The sequence below is a fragment of the Lissotriton vulgaris genome, chromosome 6 (assembly GCF_964263255.1).
Source record: "Lissotriton vulgaris chromosome 6, aLisVul1.2, whole genome shotgun sequence".
NCBI classification, from domain to species: domain Eukaryota; kingdom Metazoa; phylum Chordata; class Amphibia; order Caudata; family Salamandridae; genus Lissotriton; species Lissotriton vulgaris.
Window position 1 is genome coordinate 1,905,566,255 of NC_141694.1, and position 18,513 is coordinate 1,905,584,767.

Genomic DNA, 18,513 nt, shown 5'->3' on the forward strand with positions numbered 1-18,513 from the left:
CCTTACTTTTATACCCTTTCCTCCATGCCCATTCTAATATTTTACAGGCTGTTTCAGGTTTTTAAAATCATCTTAGTACCAGGGGTCTAAGGGTTGGGCCCGTTTAAGGGTTCAATGTTTAACCGGAACTAATTTATTGCATGCTGTGTCTATCCAATCTGTATAGGCCGACGTAGCCTCGTCCACCCGAGAGGGGAGAGAGCACGTGGTTCTCTTCAGTGCACCTTCTAATGCTAAACAATCTGCATTTTTCCAGGCTCTTTCTGCAATCTTCCTTATGGGTTCAGGTCTGGGTTGAAGGCCTTTTGACTCCTTCAGGTCAAATAAAATGGGACTGTGATCGGACCACGACAATGGAAGTACCACAGTGCAGGTCACATTTGGATTATTAGAAATTCTCAGCATATTACAGGACTGTATTTTATATGGATAGCTCAGTAGGTTAATGCGCCTCCGGCAAAGAGTCTGCCATAATATTACAGGACTGTATTTTATATGGAGAGCTCAGTGGGTTAATGTACCTCCTGCAGAGAGTCTGGCAGCATTTTACAGGACTGTACTTTATATGGTTAGCTCAGTCAGTGGGTTAATGCGCCTCCTGCAGAGAGTCTACCAGCATATTACAGGACTGTATTTTATATGGGTAGCTCAGTTGGTTATTGTGCCTCCTGCTGAGAGTCTGCCAGCATATTACAAGACTGTATTTTATATGGATAGTTCAGTGGGTTAATGTGCCTCCTGCAAAGAGTCTGTCAGCATATTACAGGACTGTATTTTATATGGATAGCTCAGTGGGTTAACACGCCTCCTGCAGAGAGTCTGACAGCATATTACAGGACTGTATTTTATACGGATAGCTCAGTGGGTTAATGCGCCTCCTGCCTAGAGTCTGCCAGAATATTACAGGACTGTATTTTATATGGATGGCTCGGTGGGTTAATGTGCCTCCTGCAGAGAGTCTGTCAGCGTATTACAGGACTGTATTTTATATGGATAGTTCAGTGGGTTAATGTGCCTCTTGCACAGAGAGTCTGTCAGCATATTACAGGACTGTTATATATATAGATAGCTCAGTGGGTTTATGCGCCTCCTGCAGAGAGTCTGTCAGCATATTACAGGACTGTATTTTATATGGATAGCTCAGAGGGTTAAAGAGCCTCCTGCAGAGAGTCTGTCAGCATATTACAGGGCTGTATTTTATATGGATAGCTCAGTGGGTTAATGCGCCTTCTGCAGAGAGTCTGTCAGCATATTACAGGACTGTATTTTATATGGATAGTTCAGTGAGTTAATGCGCCTCCTGCCTAGGGTCTGCCAACATATTACAGGACTGTATTTTATATGGATAGCTCAGTGGGTTAATGCGCCTCCTGCAGAGAGTCTGCTGCATATTACAGGACTGTATTTTATACGGAAAGCTCAGTGGGTTAATGAGCCTCCTGCAGAGAGCCTGTCAGCATATTACAGGACTGTATTTTATATGGATTGCTCAGTGGATTAATGCGTCTCTTGCACAGAGAGTGTCAGCATATTACAGGACTGTTTTTTATATGGATTGCTCAGTGGGTTAATGCCCCTCCTGCAGAGAGTCTGTCAGCATATTACAGGACTGTATTTTATATGGGTAGCTCAGTAGGTTAATGCGCCTCCTGTAAAGAGTCTGTCAGCATATTACAGGACTGTATTTTATATGGATAGTTCAGTGGATTAATGCGTCTCTTGCACAGAGAGTGTCAGCATATTACAGGACTGTTTTTTATATGGATTGCTCAGTGGGTTAATGCCCCTCCTGCAGAGAGTCTGTCAGCATATTACAGGACTGTATTTTATATGGATAGCTCAGTTGGTTAATGTGCCTCCTGCTGAGAGTCTGCCAGCATATTACAAGACTGTATTTTATATGGATAGCAGGGCTCTACAAATCTAAAAAATCTCACTTGACCTGCAAGTCGAGTGAGTAGACTTTTCTACTCGACCTAACAGCAATGCACTCGACCCACAATTGATCGTATAATGGACTTTTTTCAAAACATTTGCAGCGCCAACAACCTAGGAACTAATTAACTAACTAATTGAAAAATATAACTTGAATTTGTACAAACTACAATACTGGGTTAATATACATTTGCTCTCAATAAAACAATGATGGTTCCAATATACATTTTTAACTACATCAGATCTGTAACTCACTGTGTGGCACTCTCAGATTCGCACAAAAGCACTCCAATTTGAAATGCGCTCAGCCTCTAATCAATGGAACTGAACGATGTGCAACACCAGTGCAGCTTATGAAATAACTGACTCACTATTGAGACTCACTAGTCTGCTCTTGAGTATTGCGGGTTCTAATGGGGGACGGAGGGTTATAATACCTGTTCAGTAAAACTAAAGTTTAGGTCTGTCTGACGCTTCCCCCTCCCAAAGCCTAACTCTGGGCCTAAACTTACTTTTTGGGGGGAAACTGGGTGGTAATTAGTGGTCACACAATCTGCACAATCCGCACCTTAGCCTAGGTGATGGTGACACTGTCTTGTGTGCAAAATCAAGCAATGAAGGTGAGGAAACATAAACTATACCAGCATAGTAAACCTGTTCTAGGAATGCAACTTGCATAGCAGTATAAACTCAGGGAAGAGACATTTAATTTCCACCTTCACATAATAACTGACAGAAGTTCGGACGTTTATAAAAGAGTGCAGAAAACCCTACGGTGCAACACAGCCAAATCAAACTCTCCACGTCAATGCGCTTCATCCGGCCAAGGCAAGCAAACCTTTTTTAAACAGTGAGAGCGGGCACAGCACAGACAGTCCGACCTGTAAACAAATATTTGCACAATGGTCTCTCAGGCTTGACAACGTAGGGCGGTCACCAGGCAATTAGAGTGAGCATTAGAGTTTGTCTCTGCCCACATGTTGGGATCCAATAATTACATGATGTTTTCAGACAATGTGCCTGCACCAAAAAGTGTTTTTTTTGCTCTACACAGAGTGTCAGTGCACCTACTGTTCTACTACAGCATTGTCATTCTATATATGCAGCATAATCTGCCAATTTGCACATAACTTTACAGATTCATTAAAACATTCATTTTCAACTCACAGTTGCACAAATAATATATTGAATCCTATTTAAGACCAAAGGAAAAAATTCAATCAGTGCAGCGTACCTAGGCAGCTAATTACCAAATCAAGCAATGAAGATGAGGGAAACATATCGTAAATTTACCCCAATATGACCTAAGATCATGAAACTGCACAGCACTAGAAATGGAAGGGCACAGTACCATCAAGCATCCAGTAACTCAGTGTTCCCCACGAAGATGATGATAAGTCTCCGGTGTCTTGGCTCATCTTACTTTCTGGAGAAGGAGGGGGGGAGAGAGATGACACCCTTTCAACTGCCCCCAAGAGCATGAGAGACGCGGGAGTGATGCCTTGATGTCCGACAAGCATACCTGGGACTGCTAGCTAGGGACATGATCGGGCACACGCTTGGGGACGGTAAATTATCACGCATTGTACCTTTGAGGGTGCATTACTGTTTTCACACGGGGGTCAAAGCCAATAATTCCCTCCACTCCACCTTTATTTAAACGCACTGTCTTGGGTTTGGCAGGCCTCTAGGAAAATAGCAGCAGTGCGCTAGTGCCTCAAATCTGAAAATAATTACCCCCCGGAACACGAGAAGAGTGAAAGCCTCTGAGCCCTGCCCTGTGGTAAATGCGGCTCCTGCACTGGCAGTCACGGACATCAGCTGAGCTCGGCTGAGGTGAGGACCACTCCCATTAATCAGGACGGTACTCCAGGGAGAGCAGATAAACCTTCCGGAGACAGAACCTTGGCTCAGGAGGGGCCCTCGCTGCCTTGTCAACACAGGCCGCTTAACTGTAGCAGCGAAGAACCGCATCTCACTTCTGTCAGTGTTTCGTACACCCCAAAGCTCAGCAGTCCTTCCTCATGGTGCTGCATTTGCCCAGATTTTGCAAAAGAAACGCGCCATGTGTTTTGGCCATTTCACCTTCGATTGTGTTGCGGTGTTTCCTGGGCCCCGTAGGGCATATTTGTTAACTTTCTAGAAGAGATTTTTGGACTGCAGTTTGAGGGTGTAACGACGTACATATAATTTGTTGCATCGTAATTTTGCTCCCTGCTGGCTTACACAACATTGCATGCCCACCCAGTGGTTAGTAGAGTTCGCAATCATACTCCCTGTTTCCAAGCCTACTAGCGACTGGTTAAATCATAGTACTTATAACTTTGATGCTTCCTGTTTTCAAGGCTGTCATTAGTCCCCCCTTGTAAAATGAGGCAACTCCGTCGGGCAAGTGGAAAATACTTTATTTCCAGGCCGTCAGTCCCCAGGTCTAGGCAGCAACTGCCGTCCTAGGATTCGTTTCCCACTCAACAGCCCCCCACATTCCTGGACTCCACCAGAGCCAACACCTTGTGACTTGAAAGTTGTAGAATAAAGATCACATGCACACACAGACTGAATGATGCCCCCACCAGCAGTGTTATGACTTTCTCCAGCATGTGACTCGCACACAACACAGGCAGCGGCGCGCAAAGAGCAATAACTGGCACTAGCTCAGCGAAATCAGAAATACAATACTCACAATTAAGTTTTGCGGTCGGCCTAAATCGTCCCAACTCCACAGAGGGGAGCGCGTGGTGGCGTGCTACGTCACTGCTGCACTTTTAAGCAGCACAGCGCGGGGGCAGGCCAGGGCCGTCATTGGTAGCGCTTTCGCGCGCTACAAGATTGATGGCCCTGGCACCCAAACAAACAATAGGCAGTGTGTGCATGATACATGCGCTATGCTGCCCCCTAAGCCTTTCATCGCGCACCGCACCCCGCCACCTAGAGCCTTCCACAAGCTACTGCACCTACCAGAGAGGCACTCGCCAGGCCGGTCAAGTAGGCCTTGAAACTGACTTGACCTTCACAAAATTCACTCCCATTTGCGAGCGGGCGAGTACATTTCTAGAGCCCTGGATAGTTCAGTGGGTTAATGTGCCTCCTGCAAAGAGTCTGTCAGCATATTACAGGACTGTATTTTATATGGATAGTTCAGTGGGTTAACGCGCCTCCTGCCTAGAGTCTGCCAGCATATTACAGGACTGTATTTTATATTGATAGCTCAGTAGGTTATTGCACCTCCTGCAGACGGTCGGCTACATATTACAGGACTGTATTTTATACGGATGTCTCAGTGGGTTAATGTGCCTGCTGCAGAGAGTCTGTCGGCATATTACAGGACTGTATTTTTATAGATAGTTCAGTAGGTTAATGTGCCTCCTGTAAGGAGTCTGTCAGCATATTACAGGATAGTTCAGTGGGTTAATGCGCCTCCTGCACAGAGAGTGTCAGCATATTACAGGACTGTTTTTTATATGGATTGCTCAGTGGGTTAATGCCCCTCCTGCAGAGAGTCTGTCAGCATATTACAGGACTGTATTTTATATGGAGAGCTCAGTAGGTTAATGCGCCTCCTGCAGAGAGTCTGTCAGCATATTACAGGACTGTATTTTATATAGATAGTTCAGTAGGTTAATGTGCCTCCTGCAGAGAGTTTGTCAGCATATTACAGGACTGTATTTTTATAGATAGTTCAGTAGGTTAATGTGCCTCCTGCAGAGAGTTTGTCAGCATATTACATGACTGTATTTTATATGGAGAGGTCAGTGGGTAATGCGCCTCCTGCAGAGAGTCTGTCAGCATATTACAGAACTGTATTTTACATGGGGAGCTCAGTGGGTTAATGCGCCTCCTGCACAGAGAGTCTGTCAGCATATTACAGGACTGTATTTTATATAGATAGTTCAGTGGGTTAATGCGCCTTCTGCAGAGAGTCTGTCAGCATATTACAGGACTGTATTTTATATGGATAGTTCAGTGAGTTAATGCGCCTCCTGCCTAGGGTCTGCCAGCATATTACAGGACTGTATTTTATATGGATAGCTCAGTGGGTTAATGCGCCTCCTGCAGAGAGTCTGATGCATATTACAGGACTGTATTTTATACGGAAAGCTCAGTGGGTAATGAGCCTCCTGCAGAGAGTCTGTCAGCATATTACAGGACTGTATTTTATATGGGTAGCTCAGTAGGTTAATGCGCCTCCTGTAAAGAGTCTGTCAGCATATTACAGGACTGTATTTTATATGGATAGTTCAGTGGGTTAATGTGCCTCTTGCACAGAGTGTCTATCAGCATATTACAGGACTATATTTTATATGGATAGTTCAGTGGGTTAAAGCGCCTCCAGCAGAGAGTCTGCCAGCATATTACAGGACTGTATTTTATATGGATAGCTCAGTGGGTTAATGCGCCTCCTGCACAGAGTCGGCTGCATATTACAGGACTGTATTTTATAGGGATATCTCAGTAGGTTAATGTGCCTGCTGCAGAGAGTCTGTCGGCATATTACAGGACTGTATTTTATATGGATAGCTCAGTAGGTTATTGCACCTCCTGTAAGGAGTCTGTCAGGATATTACAGGACTGTATTTTATATGGATAGTTCAGTGAGTTAATGCGCCTCCTGCACAGAGAGTGTCAGCATATTACAGGACTGTTTTTTATATGGATTGCTCAGTGGGTTAATGCCCCTCCTGCAGAGAGTCTGTCAGCATATTACAGGACTGTAGTTTATATGGATAGCTCAGTGGGTTAATGCGCCTCCTGCACAGAGTCGGCTGCATATTACAGGACTGTATTTTATAGGGATATCTCAGTAGGGTAATGTGCCTGCTGCAGAGAGTCTGTCAGCATATTACAGGACTGTATTTTATATGGATAGCTCAGTTGGTTAATGTGCCTCCTACTGAGAGTCTGCCAGCATATTACAAGACTGTATTTTATATGGATAGTTCAGTGGGTTAATGTGCCTCCTGCAAAGAGTCTGTCAGCATATTACAGGACTGTATTTTATATGGATAGTTCAGTGGGTTTACACGCCTCCTGCAGAGAGTCTGCCAGCATATTACAAGACTGTGTTTTACATGGATAGTTCAGTGGGTTAACACGCCACCTGCCTAGAATCTGCCAGCATATTACAGGACTGTATGTTGTATAGATAGTTCAGTGGGTTAATGTGCCTCCTGCAAAGAGTCTGTCAGCATATTACAGGACTGTATTTTATATGGAGAGCTCAGTGGGTTAATGCGCCTCCTGCAGAGAGGCTGCCAGCATATTACAGGACTGTATTTTATATAGATAGCCAGTGGGTTAATGCGCCTCCTGCACAGAGAGTCTGTCAGCATATTACAGGACTGTATTTTATATAGATAGTTCAGTGGGTTAATGTGCCTCCTGCAGAGAGTCTGCCAGCATATTACAAGACTGTAATTTATATGGATAGTTCAGTGGGTTAATGTGCCTCCTGCAGAGAGAGTCTGTCAGCATATTACAGGACTGTATTTTATATGGAGAGCTCAGTGGGTTAATGCACCTCCTGCACAGTCTGTCAGCATATTACAGGACTGTATTGTATATGGAGAGCTCAGTGGGTTAATGCGCCTCCTGCACAGTCTGTCAGCATATTACAGGACTGTATTTTATATAGATAGTTCAGTGGGTTAATGTGCCTCCTGCAGAGAGTTTGTCAGCATATTACAGGACTGTATTTTATATGGAGAGCTCAGTGGGTTAATGCGCCTCCTGCAGAGAGGCTGCCAGCATATTACAAGACTGTATTTTATACGGATAGCTCAGTGGGCTAATGCGCCTCTTGCACAGAGAGTCTGTCAGCATATTACAGGACTGTATTTTATATAGATAGCTCAGTGGGTTAATGCTCATCTTGCAGAGAGCCTGCCACTATATTACAGGGAGGTACTTTATACGGATAGTTCAGTGGGTTAATGTGCCTCCTGCAGAGAGTCTGCCAGCATATTAAAGGGCTGTGTTTTTTATGGATAGCTCGGTGGGTTAATTCGCCTCCTGCAGAGAGTCTGCGAGCATATTACATATTGCTGCACTCCATTGCTGCACTCCATTGCTCTCTTTGTATCCGAGGTTGATGTCAACAGCAAGATGGTTATTAACATATGTTCAAGATCAAACTGGAGCCATAGTTTAAACATCTTCAAAGGGACTGGGGTGCTTGTTTCAACATGTAGGGGCTTGATGGGGGAGGGGGCAAGGGAAAGTGGAGAACACTATTGGTAATAACTCATGAGGGTTATTAGTGACGCCGTATTCTGTTTTCTGTTACATTTACTATTGCGAATCTGTTAATGGAGCACCTATCACCTAGACCCAGCACTATATAAATTAGGATACAAATACAGTGATTGCGTTTTTATTTTAATTTTTATTAAAATATAATTTACTGTCCCACTTTTGCATAAAATAAATGTCAGCTACAGCTTCATTTTCTTGTGTGTGTTTGCTTGAAGGGATGGTGGGTGTAGTTTCTCTTGCCTGTCAGTTGCGTGAATTCACAGGTGGCCGCATGCTATCACTGCTGCCTGGGCCTGGCGTGTAGAGATGGACTCATCTCCCTGGTGCTTCCTTTTTGGTTCATAGCTATAATGCAGTCTAATTAACTGGGTATCTCTGGAATCGCCAGGGTTCATCTCTGCAGTTATTTTTCTGCTTTTATTCTTTGCGCTATTTCTTGGCCAGAGGCAACAATTGTCTCGTTTTTTATTAACCTAATTGTAGCAGGGAGACGTATAGTGTGCACTCTGTCAACATGTGGACAGGCTACTCTCTGTGTTGCTTTGCGTCTAAATGCTGTTATGTTTGGCTTGATGTACGTTGTGGGAAACATGGCACGCATCTGATGCCTTGGGCAATATTTTATTAAAAATCAAGTATTAAAATAACTGCGGTGTGGATATCTTGTTGGAGGTTGGGCATCTGCTGTGGTGCAGTCCTGCAGCGTCACTCAGATCTATGTTTACACAGAGCTTCCAGTGATGGGTTCCCTGTCTTTCTCATGTTGCTCTGCTGGTAATGGGTTCCCTGTCTGTCTCATGTTGCGCTGCTGGTAAGGGGTTCCCTGTCTGTCTCATGTTGCTCTGCTGGTAATGGGTTCCCTGTCTGTCTCATGTTGCGCTGCTGGTAAGGGGTTCCCTGTCTGTCTCATGTTGCGCTGCTGGTAATGGGTTCCCTGTCTGTCTCATGTTGTGCTGCTGGTAGCCTCCCCTCACATTCATATGTGGGTCAGAGGGGCATCTGTCCGTTGACATGAGACTCGGGCGTCTGTGGCACAAATCCCAAGGCACGTCACTCATTCTGCCAGACTGAGATGCTGCTAGTTGACATCCTTCTCCATTCTTCTGGGTCATTTTGGGATTCCTCTTCTTTGCATAAATCAGTACAGTTCAAAATGTAAGTATTTTTAGTGTGTGTCTGTTTTATTTTTTCACATCCACTGGTAGCTCCTCCCAGTGTTGGTAAGCACAAGACACAGACCACTGTGAGGACTAGCGTGCTATGAGGACCGATTTCCCCATGGCATTTGCATGTGTGCGTGTGCTAATCACAGCACCTTCTTAACACATTTGTGCAATCAGCCTCTCACTAGCAGGAAAACAGTCTTGCAAATAAGTAGGAGCAACTATAAAAACAAGCCTTATTCTTGGAGACCTGCAGATGTATTTATTTATTTACTTGGGTGTATAGACCACCAGGCACATCTGCAATTGCCCCTGCTTACATTAATAACCCCGCCCCCTTTGTATTCTGTGACCCCATTGGCCACCCGCTCCTGCCTCCCAGCTGCTCCTCCCTCCCCCTTGGCCTCAAATGGAGCCGACACGGCGTAGGCGAGTGTGACCTGACCCTAGGACAACCCCACGCCGCACGGGCCACCAGCTGTAGGCGCGTCTCGGCCCCAGCGCCACAGGTTCGTCCCTGACCTCGGTGCCCCCTCGCTGCTGCTCGTTTTTTCCTCCCGCTGTTGCCCTCATCTTTGCCATTTCATAATTGTATTGTATTTTAGTGTTTTCTGCTGTCAGTAGTTTTTGCGTTTTTTGTCAATATTGTACCGCCGGTGTGACCGCTCCCCGCTTCCCGCCGCTGCTCCCTCGCGGCCCCGCCCCCTTTGTATTCTGTGACCCCATTGGCCGCCCGCTCCCATCTCCCAGCTGCTCCTCCCTCCCACTTCGCCTCAAATGGAGCCCGCGCATACGCGCTGCGGTCACACGCAGCGGGCACGCTGATTGTGCGCAGAGACCACGCCCAGCGCCAGGACCCCTGGTCCTCGACGATGCCAACGCACCCGACAAACTTACGACACCGCCACCCTCCACGCACTCAACGCCGGCCGAAACACCGCCTGCTACCAAGCCACCTCGAGGCACACACACGGACCCTTCACCTGCCAAGCCTGCCAATTCACCTGCCTCCGTACCTGCACCGCACCCGCCAAGCCGAGCACCAGCAACAACCACCTCAAGTGCATCCTCCTCAACACCCGCTCCGTCCACAGGCACGCCGTGGAACTCTGGAACCTCCTCGACACAACATCACCAGACGTCGCCTTCCTCACGGAAACATGGATGAACGCCTCCTCAGCCCCCGACATCGCCATAGCCATCCCGGATGGCTACAAGATCACCCTGAGGGACTGCGTCAACCAAACCGGAGGAGGCATCGCCATCGTCCACAGAAACACCAAACCTTATCACGACCAACTCCGACGACACCCTCACCGCCGCCGAACACCTTCACTTTCAGATCCACACAGACCCCAAGACCACCCTCAAAGGCACCCTCATCTACAGACCCCCGGGACCACACACACAATTCAGCGAAGCCATCGCAGACTTCGTCAGTCCACACGCCCTCACCTCCACAGACAACATCCTCCTAGGGGACCTCAACTTCCACCTGGAGAACAACAAGGACTGCAATACCACCGCCCTGCTGGACAACCTCGGACTCAAGCAACTGGCGAACACCCCCACCCACTACGCCGGCCACACGCTTGACCCCATCTTCTCCTCCAGCAAGCACATCTCCTTCAGCCACTCCACCGGACTACACTGGACAGACCACAGCTGCGTCCACTTCAACTTCAGGAGAACCACAACCCACCACCACCCGCAACAGGTTCCCCACAGAAGCTGGACCAAGATCACCACCGAACAGCTCGCCGCCACCCTCAGCCAGAACCCGCCCACCAACACGACGGACCCCGACTAAGCAGCCCGCAACCTCACACAGTGGCTCACCGACTGCGCCGACGAACTCACACCACTGAAGAACCCTCCCAGCAGACCCGGCAGCGGGAAAGCCTTGTAGTTTACCAACGACCTCAAAAACTCCAAGAAAACCTTCTGCACCCTCGAGAAAGCCTGGCGTCACGACCAGAACACATGACCGCCCTCAAGAACGCCACCCGCAAACACCACCAGCTGATCCGCACCACCAAGAAGACAGCATTCAAAGAACGACTGGACAACAACACCCACAACAGAAAGTAGCTCTTCAGCATCGTTAAAGAGCTCTTCAACCCCAGCGCCTGCAACACCGACATCACTCCCTGGCAAGACCTCTCTCGCCTCGTTCTTCCACCGCAAGATCGCCGACATACACAACAGCTTCGGCGCACAAACCACACTACCAACCACCGAGCCAGTGCCCCCCCACCACCACCATCTGCACCTGGACCCCTGTCAGCACCGAAGACACCACCCGCATGATGAACACCATCCACTCTGGCTCCCCTACCGACCCCTGCCCACACCACATCTTCAACAAAGCCGACTCCATCATCGCACCCCAACTCCGGAACATCATCAACAGTTCCTTCGCATCCGCCACCTTCCTGAAGAGCTGGCAACATGCCGAGCTGAGCATTTTGTGGTTTGGCTTTTGTTAACCCCTTCTGTGCTGCGCGAATTTTGCTGCGGTGCTGAGCGTTCCATTGGGCCTATGGAACCATGACGGAACGGTTCCGTCATAAGCACAGGCCAACTTACGCTCATGACGGAACCGTTCCGTCATGAGCATGGAAGGGGTTAATATGACAAATGCAAAACAACAGTTGATGGAGAGAATGCGAACAATGTCATACATTCACCCCAGTACAGAGATCTGGGCCTAAATCCATAGTTTTTTTGCACTCCACACCACCCCAGTTCAGACATGTCCATATGCAAATCAGCCTTGACCCTGTGCCTCATGGGAACAGTCCAGCCCGAACTGCCAAGCCATGTCTTTCCCAGACCGGAATCAAGCATCCAAGGACCGGTTTCTGGTTATCAGCCTTCTTCAGCCAGGATAGCTTGACTCCAGTGGTGTGGAGAGCATGGAGCTCACGTCTGAGCATACCCATCCCACTCGGGTGACAAAAGCAAAACAACAGTTGATGGACAGAATGCAGAAAATGTCATACATTCACCCCAGTACAGAGATCTGGACCTAAATCCATCTTTTTTTGCACTCCACACCACCCCAGTTCAGGCATGGCCATATGCAAATCAGTCTGACCCTGTGCCTCATGGGAACAGTCCAGCCCGAATTGCCAAGCCATGTCTTTCCTGGACCGGAATCAAGCATCCTAGGACCGGTTTCCCCATGAGGCACAGGGTCAAGGCTGATTTGCATATGGCCATGTCTGAACTGGGGTGGTGTGTAGTGCAAAGAAACAATGGATTTAGGCCCAGATCTCTGTACTGGGGTGAATGTATGACATTGTTCTCTTGTACTCTTTTACTCTTTACTGATCACGGAACCGTAGCCCTGGATTGCTTGGTGGAGCAGTTTTCCTTAGCTCGGTCTCTCTGTTTCCCTTGGCAAAAATAGTGGGAAACCTTGTACATAACAAACCTCTCTGGATGAGAATCTTTGTCATTGTACCCGATCAAGCTGACTGACGCTGCTTTTTCTGAATCTACACACAGAGCATTGTCCCGCTTTTCTAATCTTCTACCGAGGTAAGTAATGGCACATTCAGGCCGCTTGGCCGTTGCCCTCAGCCCTTCTTTTAGCATACTGACCTCTGTATCATTATTATTTGAATTGCCAGAGAAACTCCCAGTGCTGTTAATCCACAAAGGGATTTTACAACGGTACGGCTGTGACGTAAAATTTATTGAGCCCCTCTGGCCTACCTACATACCCTATTGGATTGACAGCCTGTCCTCACATTGAGGTAAGAACCTCGGTGAAACTTGTATTTGATTATAAACAGCACATTGTCCAATTATCAGTAATTGCAACATTCTTCTTTGCTTCTTTTCTCACAATCATAGTACCCGGACGCGTCCTCATGTGAGTAAATCCTCTATTGTTCATGTGTGGCACATCATTTTGACAAGGCTGCGCAATCATAAATTCAGGTACCGTATTTTCCGGCGTATAAGACGACCCGGCGTATAAGACGACCCCCTACTTTGCCTGAAAAAATTTAGGTTTTGTGCTATACTCGCCGTATAAGACGACCCCCCACTTCCAGCGCAGTCCAATGCAGTCCTGCATAGCCATTCCGAGAATGTACCGGTATTTTGAACTTACCGTATTAGTCTAGTCCTCCTCCCTGTGGGTGAGCAGTAAGGCTTTATCAGTGGACAGTGGGTACCTAAGCGTTTATTTTACAAACTCAAAGACTGAACTCAAACAAATTGGTTGTATAAACAATCTTGCTTTACTCTGAATATTTTTATTTAGAACCATATCAAAAACTGTCACTTCTGAATATACCGGTACGGTAAACATAAATTAGTGCATGAAACAGTGCAAGTGGATTAAACTTTCCATAAATCCAAGCGATTTCTACAGGATTTACAACGTTCCCTTTAAAAGCCTTCAAAATCCTCCTCTTCGTCATCTGATCTCATAAGTAAGTCAATGAGATCTTGTGGTACATCTGTAAGGCAGTCATCGTATGGATCTGGTACCAATTCCGTATCAGATGATGTGGTCTCTTCTTCGGCATCCTCTTCACCTTCCCACAAATAGTCGTCCTCCATACCATCTAATGAATTTGATATGCCACACTTCTTGAAAGACTTTATTACAGTTTCTGCATCAATGTCGTTCCAGGCCTTTATAACAAAGGTGCACAAAACATCCAACTGTGGAGCACGCATGTTTCCTCCTTTTGTGAATGTTTTTTCACCGCTAACCATCCACTCATTCCACTGTTCTTGGATGCGATCTTTAAATGGCTTGTTTAGGCACACATCCAGTGGCTGCACCAACAATGTCAATCCTCCAGGTATAACTGCAGCGTCTGTTTTTAGTCTTGCCAGCCTTTGCTTGGTGCTGGGAGTTAAATGAGCCCTGAACATATCCCACACCAGTAGACTACGTCTTTGTAGAAGTCCACCTGGTCGCCTGCTCCATACATTATCAAGCCATAGCTTTACCCCTTCTTCATCCATCCATCCTTTCTCATTCACATGCACAAAACAACCAACAGGAAACTTGAGTTTCGGCATTGTTTTTCTTTTAAAAATAACCATTGGTCTCAGTTTGCCACCATCAGCTGTGCATGCAAGTACCACTGTGAAACTAGACTTCTCATGTCCTGTTGTTTTTATTAAAATTGTCTTTTCGCCTTTTTGATGGACAGTTTTGTTGGCAATCATATCGAAATTCATTGGAGTTTCATCCATATTTCCGATGCTACTTAGCGCATAACCATGTTCATTGCGCAGCCTAATAACGTAGCGATGGAAGCTATGCATTTTGGCATCAAGATCCGCAGGTAATTTCTGGGCAATTTTTGTCTTTTGCCGCAATACCAGATTATGCCTTCCCAAGAATCTGGTACACCAGGATACAGTGGCCTTAAATCTGTGGCTGAGATCTGGATTAGATTTGGCCCACTGAAGTGCAACCAATCGGATTTTATTTCGGGTCACGACATAACCGCTTTGCCGATGCTCGGCCACCATGTCTGCTACATGCTTTTCGAGTTCTGGCCAATGTGGGGTGCCTCTTCTTAGTGCACACTTGCCCCTTGGCATACTCCGTAATGCTTTCTCATTTGCTCTCCAGGCCCGAACCATCTTTTCTGTCACTCCATATTGTCTAGCAGCTGCACAGTTATTATGTTCCGTGGCAAAATCCACAACTTTAAGTTTGTAACTGGCTTCATATTTCCTTCTTCTTGCCACTGCTGGAGCCTTGCTGAGTTCTTGACTGCCAGCCATTTGCACTGGATGCGCTGCTGGAGCCTTGCCGGGTTCTTCACTGTCTGCCATTTGCACGGAATGTGCTGCTGGAGCCTTGCCGGGTTCTTCGCTGTCTGCCATTTGCACGGAATGTGCTGCTGGAGCCTTACCGGGTTCTTGACTGTCAGCCATTTGCACTGGATGTACTGGTGCTGTACAGTATGAACAGGTGCAGAGACTGTCTTCAACACCACACGTACGGTACGGCAAATACGGTATCTGCTCACCAGACTGCCTTTCCTCTTCGCAACAACCAGCCAATCACGGCAAGTGCTCTACTGCCTTCAGTAACATTCGGGAACAATCTACAGTCCCCTTTCTATGCCCACGCCCATGTCAAGGAGAGAGGGGCGCGTGCCAAAACGTGCCAAACGTGTCAACACACCGGGCGCTGCCATCTTCGGCGCTGGCTGCCCGTTACCATATACCGTTTTTCGGACGTCCTGCTGCCTCGTCCTGCTGCCTCGTCTGCCTGGGGATGTGCAAGCGGTTGGAGGCACGTGTACAGCGGCAGCGGCAGTCGAGGTAAGACTCATGGCGCCATTTGCTCGCTTGTGAAGCGTTTTGACACCTTCGAGTGAAGTCCTTGCTATGAAAAAAACGCTCGCTTTCGATACTTCATGGCGCGGGGCCTGGGTGTGGACGTTGCCAGGGCCGGTGGCTGTATTTTTTAACATAAGGTGTGTTGTTTCTTGTTATTTCCTATTGTGAAGCGGTCTGACACCTTCGAGTGAAGTCCTCGCTATGACAAAAAAACGCTCGCTTTCGATACTTGCACAATTCATGGCGCGGGGCCTGGGTGTGGACGTTGCCAGGGCCGGTGGCTGTATTTTTTAACATAAGGTGTGTTGTTTCTTGTTATTTCCTATTGTGAAGCGGTCTGACACCTTCGAGTGAAGTCCTCGCTATGAAAAAGCGCATGAAAACATACCATAAAATTTTGTACCCGGCGTATAAGACGACCCCCAACTTTCCAGAAAATTTTAAGGGGTTAAAAAGTCGTCTTATACGCCGGAAAATACGGTACCTTTTGTCCAACTGCCTTTATTTTCTTTTTTCCGCATTTGTGCCGGTATATGGGCCATATGCTCTTTTTATTTCATTCCCATTTAGATGTCCCTTCATCAATAGTCCTGAAGAGACTCCACATTGTTTTGAAGGTCGAAACGTCGTCGACAAACAGAAGCGAACCATTTTCCCAGCACATATCATTGTATATAGCTGCTGTTCACATGCTACAACTGTCCCAGCTCGCACAGAACATTTGGAGATGGGCCATTCCACAGAACATATATCTGTTGGCAGAGCACCTTCCAGGAGTTCACAATCAGAAAGCAGATCTGTTGAGTCGGCAGACACAACAAATTCATGAATGGGAACTACATCCGCAGGTTCTTCAACCATTCTTTCACAAGCAGGGTCATCCAGACATAGATCTGTTTGCCACACACGAAAACGCAAAATGCCTAACCTTCGCCGCCAGGTTTCTACACCCGCTGTCCAAGGGCAATGCAATATGGATGAACTGGTCAGGAAGATTTGCATACGCTTTTCTGCCAATACCACTAATACCATTAGTAGTAAGCAAGCTCAGACAACAGTCTCTCAAACTAATCCTAGTAGCTCCCACATGGGCACCCAACTTGGTTTACCACACTGCTAGAACTATCTGTAGTTCCACACCAAAAGCTACGACTAACTCCATCCCTGCTAACACAGAACCATGGAGACATCCGACATCCAGACCCAAATCAACTGAATATGGCAATCTGGCTCCTGAAGTCTTAGAGTTTGGTTATCTTAACCTACCACCAGACTGTATGAACATTATAAAAGAGGCCAGGAAACCTACTACCAGAGCTTGTTATGCTGCTAAATGGAAGAGATTCACCATTTATTCAACAATAACCACATTGATCCCCTGAATGTCTCCATCCAGAATTTTTTTGTGTTACCTTTTATATTTACAAAGGTGTAACTTAGTATATTCATCCATACGCCTGCACCTTGCAGCAATTGCAGCATATTTACAAAACAGACATCTGTCTCTTTTCAGAGTGCCTGCAATTAAAGCATTATGGAAGGATTAAAAAGAATCATCCCTTCCAGGTTGCCACCTTCTCCAGTATGGAACCTAAACGTTGTTCTTACAAGACTCATGGGACCCCCTTTCGAGCCTTTACATAAATGTGAACTGCAATTCCTCATGTGGAAAACAGCTTTTCTTATTGCTATCACCTCTCTTAGAAGAGTAAGTGAAATACAAGCATTTACAATACAAGAACCATTTTTACAACTACATCGTAACAAAGTGGTTTTAAGAACTAATCCAAAATTCCTTCCAAAAGTCAGAACTCCTTTTCATTTAAACCAATCTGTAGATTACCTGTGTTTTTCCAAAACCCAAACTCTGTAGCAGAAAGGGCTCTACACACATTAGATGTTAAAAGAGCTCTTCTCTACTATATAGATAGGACTAAGTCTTTTCGAAAAACAAAACAACTGTGTTTGTCTTTCTCTCCACCTCATAAAGGCAACCCCATCTCTAAAGGTGGAATTGCCAGGTGGATTGTAAAATGTATAAAAATATGCTATCAAAACACAAAACGTACATTAACAGTTCCTCCTAGAGCGCACTCAACAAGCAAACTAGGAACCTCTATGGCTTTCTTAGGAAACATCCCCCTAGAGGACATATGCAAGGCTGCAACATGGTCTACAACACACACCTTCACTAAACACTACTGTGTTGATGTGCAAGCCAACCAGCAAGCTGCAGTAGGCCAAGCTGTCCTTAAAACTCTCTTTCAAACTACTGCAACAGATACAGGTGACCGCCGCTAGGGGAGACAGTGCTGCACAATCGATGCTAAGTGTACAATCTTCAGCTCATATGCCTCGAACAGAAAATGCTACTTACCAGTATGCATCTGTTCTTGGCATGTAGAGCTGCAGAGTTGTACACGCCCTCCCGCCTCCCCGGGACCTGTATCTGTTCCAGTTTTATCTTACCTAGATGCACACGCATGGACATCTTTTTTCTTTACTTCTACTAACTCCGTCATTTCCCATCATGGTGAAAAACAATCTAAGGATGTAGCCGATGCCCACAGTCCCTATCGTCCAAGGGAGGAGTCACCTATCTCGTGACTACAAAGACTTCTTCCAAGATGACTACAACATGCGATCATCCGAGCCCACCACCAGGTGACGATCTAATGCTAAGTGTACATCTCTGCAGCTCTACATGCCAAGAACAGATGCATACTGGTAAGTAGCATTTTCCTTACTAGTAAAGTCAGATTTAACATTACTATTTTAGAAAAGCTACTTTTAGAAAGTGGACTTTTCTCTGCTTGTACTGCTCTTTGTG

General features: G+C 46.5%; 1 protein-coding gene across 1 annotated transcript in view; it reads left to right on the forward strand.

Annotated features, from left to right (window-relative positions):
• The window catches only part of LOC147709870 (uncharacterized), a 32,957-nt gene that overhangs the window by 10,244 nt on the left and 4,200 nt on the right, over positions 1 to 18,513 (forward strand). The gene's annotated exons all lie outside the window — the stretch shown is intronic.